The sequence below is a fragment of the Bison bison genome, unplaced genomic scaffold (genome assembly GCF_000754665.1).
Source record: "Bison bison bison isolate TAMUID 2011002044 unplaced genomic scaffold, Bison_UMD1.0 scf7180017864518, whole genome shotgun sequence".
In the NCBI taxonomy this organism is placed as follows: domain Eukaryota; kingdom Metazoa; phylum Chordata; class Mammalia; order Artiodactyla; family Bovidae; genus Bison; species Bison bison.
The window spans coordinates 19,555,103-19,562,265 of NW_011495071.1; the positions used below are offsets into that span (position 1 = coordinate 19,555,103).

Here is a 7,163-nt window from a genome sequence, read left to right on the forward strand (position 1 = left end):
GAGAAATTAACTTTGCAGAGACTTTCCCTCTATAGCATTCTATATGTTTTGAATGTTTTTAAAAAGAGTTTGTGAGCTATTTACAGTTTTGCCGTAGACATCTACCTATTATTTTGAACAATATTGCAAGTTTTTCTTTGTGTAAATCCTAGAAATTAAATTGCTGTGTCAAAGTGTGTACAATGTAAGATTTTGAGAGATGTTACCAGATTTTCCTCCAGACGGTTGTACTGTTTTGGCTCTCAGCAGTGATTTCTGAAATAACTTCACCAGTTCCCCCTCGCCTGCAACGGGTGTTGTAGTGGGTGACCACCTGTGTCTTCTCTTTGCTTCCATTTCTTTGATTATTAGTAAGGTCAAGGGGAATCGCTGTTTGAGAATTGTAAGTTGTAGGCAACATAGAGTTCTCTGCAAATTTATCTCATCCCCCCTTCTCTTCCTCAGGAAGAAGAGTCAGTTTTGCATGCCAGGCTGCTCCCAAGACCAGATACCATCTGGCTCAGTGTGGGACAGATTAGGAAGGTGTGACGTTCCAGCGGGGACTGTCTGTGTGTTCCGTGTCCATGGCCACGGCTGCCGGGCTGTGAGACACACCCGGGAGTAGGTGGTAGTGATGTGCAGGCTACTGCCCCCACCGCTGTAAATGCAAAAAGATAGGCTCTCCCTCCTTTCTTCTCTGGCCACTTCCACAAACACCCCAAACCAAAGCTTAGGTGCCTTCTGAGAGGAGGAGCACTTCAGGGGGTTGGGTAAGGCTTGGGCCCAGGGAAAGTCAGTATAGAGTACAGCTCCACTGCTGTTTGCTGTGTGACTGGTGACCCCTTAACTGCTGCAAACCTTAGATTCCTCATATGTACAGTGGATTCATCAAAGTACCTTGCGTATAGTGCTTCATGAGGATAAAACAAAACAATCCAGATAACAAAACCATACAGCGCCTAGAATGTGCAAATAAGCAGTCAGTAAATGTCAACTCTCTGTGTTTCTCATTATTTGATTACCTCCAAACAGTGGCTGTCAGAATTCCAAGTATTAGGTATTCAATTCATCCATTTATTTGCATGTTCACTGAGCACTTCATGTGTGTCTGGCAAATAAATGTAAGAGATGGTCCCTGACAGCAGAGAGGACCCAGGATAGCAGTGGCACAAAAAAGTAAATGGGTCATTACAACAAGGACTCATGTGTATTTCCTAAGGCAGAGGTGGGCAGAGGAGGACAGAGCATGGTGGGAGCATCGTGTGAGTGTCAGATGAGGTAGATCTTGTTAGGAAACACTCCTTCCTGGTCTCTGGAGTTTCTGCAGGTTTTATGAGCAGAAGCACTAGTTGCCCTTTGGTTTTGGACTATCTTTTCAAGGATGTTTGTACAGCAAATGGCTCTCCTCCTTGGCAGAGGGCAGGTATGCTTGTCCATAGTATAGTCCATTACATAAGATTTGGTGCTCTAAGCGTGACACTTCTCAGCTGTGATGCACACCTTCTACACACACTACATCTGCCTGGGCCCCTCCACGTTGCCTCCTGGGACTGGGGGCGAGGGGAACTGTCACAGACATGACGCTCATGCTGCTTCTGGGCTGTCAGCAGTGAAGTCCTTTGTCTCTGACCCAGGAGTCTCTTGTCTCTGCTGTAGCCATGAAACTGTGACCAGCTCACCTTACTGCCTTGTAAGTAAAGTCTCAGCCTCTTTACACATCTTGGCAGGCTTCCTAAAAGAGGTGGCAGTTCAGCTGTATTTTGAACAGTGTCTAGGAGTTCTCAGTTGTGGGGAGGAAGGGCATTCCTTGCAGAAGCATTCTTTGTTCATGATCAGGGAGGCGTGTGGAAATAGAACATGTCTGAGGCACACTGCATAGTTTAGAATGCCAGAGCTGGGGGTGTACTCACGGGAGCCACAGATGAGCCTGTGGGGAGGCAGGAATTAGATCAGAAAGGGCTTCGAGAGCCCAGCCAAGGAGTTGGAAATTCATGCTGTTAGGAACATTCCAGGCGTCTGTATAGGGTATGGAGGTTCCATGCAATCCCCAGACAAAAGAGCCAGGAAGCCGTGGTTTGGATGGCATAGACGTTGGTGGGGACAGGATTTTGATTAATCCTGCTGAAACTCAAGGGCCAGTCATCTGTGTCCTACAAAAAGTCTGGCTTCAGTGCTTGGAATCTGGAAACTTTTATTTAGAACACACTGCTTTTGCTTGGTGCCAATAGGCAGGCCAAATAAATGACAGTGATTGCACTTGAAATCTCATTAGGCTGACGGCTGCAGAACAAGATGATTTCTGGGGCTTCTGAGTAGCCTGAGCATGTCAGGGGCGGAAAAGTCCCTGTGCAGGTAGCTGGCTGTCCCGGGCTATTAGGGCCTGGAGATCCTTCCAGACTAGCCTGGGGCCTTTTCAGTCTGACTATAAGATCTGTGGCTTTGCCCTTTCTTGATCTTTGGCATAGTTCTGAAAAACTCACAGAGCTCGTGAGTCCACTTTGTTTTATTTTTAAAACAACATCAAAGACCACATTGCCTCATTTGATCAGTGTGACTCAGAAAGTGACCAGATTAACCATCCCTTCTCCAAAGCCACCTATTTCTCTTTTCCCGGGTAAATCCTGGTAACAGTTCAGATCAACTGGTCAGTGCTATGAAGTGATTGATTGAGTGCTCAGTGACTCAATCAAAATGACAATATTAGTAACAGATGATGATGAACATAAGCCCTGCTGCTAATGAGGCTCTTGCTCAAGATCTCTTGCTTGAGATCTGACCAGCTTCCCTTCACATAATCCTCATGACAACCATGCAGGGCTCATACCCTCTTGACCCCATTGTATAGATGAAGTAACTGAGGCGCAGCAAAGATAAATAGCAGAGCTAAGTAGAAAGCCAGTACTAAGAGAAAAAAACAAAACAAATTACTTAATTGCCAAACCTCTAAAACCCATGTTCTTAATAAAACATTTTTTTGATTGTGGTAAAATATATATAGGGGCTTCCCAGATGGCGCAGCGATTAAGAACCAGCCTGCCACTGCAGGAGATGCAAGAGACATGGGTTTGATCCCTGGGTCAGAAAGATCCCCGGGAGTAGGAAATGGCAACCTACTCCAGTATTCTTGCTTGAGAAACCCTATGGACAGAGGAGCCTGGCAGGCTACGATCTATGGGGTTGCAAAGAGTCAGATGCGACTAAACACACATACACACAAAATATATAGAACATACGATCTACCATCCCAACCGTTTTTAAGCATGTACTTCAGTAATAAGAACATGTACATTGCCACGCAGCCTGTCTCCAGAACTCGTTTCATCTTGCAGAACTAAAACGCTGTGCCCAATAAACAATAGCTCCCGTCTCCTCCCTCCCCCTGGCAACTACTCCTCTATTTTCTGTCTCTATGAATCTGACTATTCTAGATACTTCATATGAATGAGATCATACTCTATTTGTCCTCTTGTGATTGGCTTATTTCCCTTAACATTATGTCCTCAAGGTTCATTCATATTGTAGCATGTGTCAGAATTTCCTTCCTTTTTAAGGCTGAACAGTATTTCTGTGTGTGTATATTTTCATTTATCCGTCAGTGGACATTTAGGTCGCTTCTGTTTCTTGGCTTTGCGAATCATGCGATGAGTGTGGGTGTACACATCTCTCTCTGAGTCCCTGATTTCAATTCTTTTGTGTGTCTGCCCAGAGTGGACTTGCTGGATGGCATTATAATTCTGTTTTTAATTTTCTGAGGCACTCATACTATTTTCCATAGCAGCTATACCAGTGTACATTGCCACCAGTGGGGCCTGAGATAGGATGTTGTGTTACCTCTTGGTTTCCATGACTGTACACACTAGAGAACTCATGCGCCCAGTGTAAGCTGAAGGGCTTACAAAAACCCCTGGGCTCTGTTGTCCTAGGTCAAGACAGTGCTTTCCCAACACTGGTCCCACTAGCAGCCTCTGTAGTATGGCAGCCGTAGTCTCAGGGGTAACTGATACCACTAAGCAGAGATATAACTAAGCACTAACTCACAGCCCCAGCCTGTCACCTACTTGCTGAAAACCGTTTCCACCTCCGCTCACTCACCAGCTAGGTGTAGGCAGGCTCAGGCTGCATCCTTGGAAATTCATCTCTAGGATCCAAAGATGCGGTTTTCCTGATGGTTAGGAATCTATGCCCTGTCCACACCCTCCTTTGTGAGATCCCCCAGCATGTCTCCTACAAGAATCCCAGAGGCTTTGGGGAACTCCCGCTTTCCTGTCAGGGCACTGCAGACTCCTGGGAGCTCAGGTAGGGGCTCAGGACTCAAATGGAGAGGGTTTTGTGGTGGTGCACAGTTTTCTAAAACTCCCACTGGTGGTTGGGAGGGCTTTCTGGGAGGAGGGCCAGAGGCCAGGGCATCTGGGATCAGAGGCAGACCCCAAGGAAGGGAACTGACTCGGGATGCAGGTTTGGGATGCAGAGGTAGGTATTTAATGCTCTCAGGAAATTCACAGTCATGCCCCAAACCTGATGAGCTGAGCTGCTGTCCCAAATCAGGCAGGAATATATTCTCTTGGTTCCATCCCCAGCAGACTAGGAAAAATGATGGATAAGGATTGAGTCAGCTAAATGTCTGCCCAGATCTCATTGCTCTATCTAGACCCTCTGTCAGTTTCATTTTTCACCTCCACCTCCTGGAAGAGAAAGAATAAATAAGACATTTGGGTATGTTTTATGGGAGCACAGAGCAGTGGGATTTGGAGTCTGAAGTGTCATGGGTTGGAATCTCTGCTCCTTGGGTAATCTCCCCCACTGTGCTGAGCACTGATTCCTGCTCCGTGAAAGGAGGAGTTAGTGACTTCCACAAGGTGTTTAGAAAGAGGAGATAAGGCATGGAAAGAATCTGGCTCTCAACAAAAGCCCAATAATGCGAAGTCAAGTGGGCCTTAGGAAGCATCACTACGAACAAAGCTAGTGGAGGTGATGGAATTCCATATGAGCTATTTCAAATCCTAAAAGATGATGCTATGAAAGTGCTGCACTCAATATGCCAGCAAATTTGGAAAACTCAGCAGTGCCCACAGGACTGGAAAGGTCAGTTTTCATTCCAATCCCAAAGAAAGGCAATGCCAAAGATTGTTCAAACTACTGCACAATTGTACTCGTCTCACATGCTAGCAAAGTAATGCTCAAAATTCTCCAAGCCAGGCTTCAACAGTATATGAACCATGAACTTCCAGATGTTCAAGCTGGATTTAGAAAAGGTAGAGGAACCAGAGATCAAATTGCCAACATCTGTTGGATCATTGAAAAAGCAAAGGAGTTCCAGAAAAACATCTACTTTTGCTTTATTGTACGCCAAAACCTTTGACTGTGGATCACAACAAACTGTGGAAAATTCTTTAAGAGATGGGAATACCAGACCATGTGACCTGCCTCCTGAGAAATCTGTATGCAGGTCAAGAAGCAACAGTTAGAACTGGACAAGGAACAACAGATTGGTTCCAAATCAGGAAAGGGGTACATCAAGGCTGTATATTGCTTATTTAACTTATATACAGAGTACATCATGCAAAATGCCGGGCTGGATGAAGCACAAGCTGGAATCAAGATTGCCGGGAGAAATATCAATAACCTCAGATATGCAGATGACACCACCCTTATGGCAGAAAGTGAAGAACTAAAGAGCCTCATGATGAAAGTGAAAGAGGAGAGTGAAAAAGTTGGTTTAAAACTCCACATTCAGAAAACTAAGATCATGGCATCTGGTCCCATCACTTCATGTCAAATAGATGGGGAAACAATGAAAACAGTGACAGACTTTATATTTTTGGACTCTAAAATCACTGCAGATGGTGACTGCTTGAAATTAAATGACGCTTGCTCCTTGGAAGAAAAGCTATGACCAACCTAGACAGCATATTAAAAAGCAGAGATATTACTTTGCCAATAAATGTTCATCTAGTCAAAGCTGTGGTTTTTCCAGTAGTCATGTATGGATGTGAGAGTTGGACTGTAAAGAAAGTTGAGTGTTGAAGAATTGATGCTTTTGAACTGTGGTGTTGGAGAAGACTCTTGAGAGTCCCTTGGACAGTAAGGAGATCCAACCAGTCAATCCTAAAGGAGATTAGTCCTGAATATTCATTGGAAGGACTGATGTTGAAGTTGAAACTCCAATACTTTGGTCACCTGATGCAGAGAACTGACTCATTTGAAAAGACTCTGATGCTGGTAAAGATTGAAGGCTGGAAGGGAAGGGGATGACAGAGGATGAGATGATTGGATGGCATCACCAACTTGATGGACATGAGTTTGAGTAAACTCTGGGAGTTGGTGATGGACAGGGAAGGCTGGTGTGCTGCAGTCCTTGGGGTCACAAAGAGTTGGGCACAACTGAGCGACTGAACTGAACTAAAATGTAGATTCTCCTTTCTGACCTAGTTTCCGGGCCTCTGTGGTCCAGAAGCAGTGATTTACCGAATATGGTGGTGATAAATTAGTACATGTGTTTATTTTGTTGCAAGATTTCTGTGCCTTGAAACCCAGTAACTGAGAAACTTTCTCAGGTGCTAGACCAGACAGGTGAAAAAGTTATTGTGCGTGAAGAAAGGCCTTGTGTCAAAGATAAAGTAAAGCGAGATTTCACTGAGTTTTAGAAGTATAAAAGGCAGAATTTACAGGGTCCTTTGAGCTCCTGTAGACCAGAGTTGAGAACATGGGCACATACACTGCCATCCTCCCCACTGCCACACGCGTGGCAGACATCACTAGTCAATTGTGGTTATTTCTGAATGAGCCCAGAATTTCAGAACCTGAGATAACATGGCACTTCAAGCAGCTATTAACCAGCTGGAAAAGCACTCTTGAAATCCATTTCCCTTTCCTGCTATGGACCAAATCTCTCATTGTTCAGATGAGAAAACAGAGATGGGGTTGGAAGGGGGCACATAATTTTCTCCAAATCATGCAACTGATGGAGTTGGGACCTCATATCCAGTTGTCTGTGACAAACCTAAACAGCATATTAAAAAGCAGAGACATAACTTTGCCAACAAAGGTCCATCTGTCAAGGCTGTAGTTTTTCCAGTGGTCATGTATGTATGTGAGTTGGACCATAAAGAAGGCTGAGCATTGAAGAACTGATGCTTTTGAACTGTGGTGTTGGAGAAGACTCTTGAGAGTCCCTTGGACTGCAA

At 44.8% G+C, this 7,163-nt stretch overlaps 1 protein-coding gene across 1 annotated transcript in view; it reads left to right on the forward strand.

Moving 5' to 3' along the window:
- DKK3 (dickkopf WNT signaling pathway inhibitor 3) overlaps window positions 1-7,163 on the forward strand; it is a 50,276-nt gene that overhangs the window by 18,052 nt on the left and 25,061 nt on the right. The gene's annotated exons all lie outside the window — the stretch shown is intronic.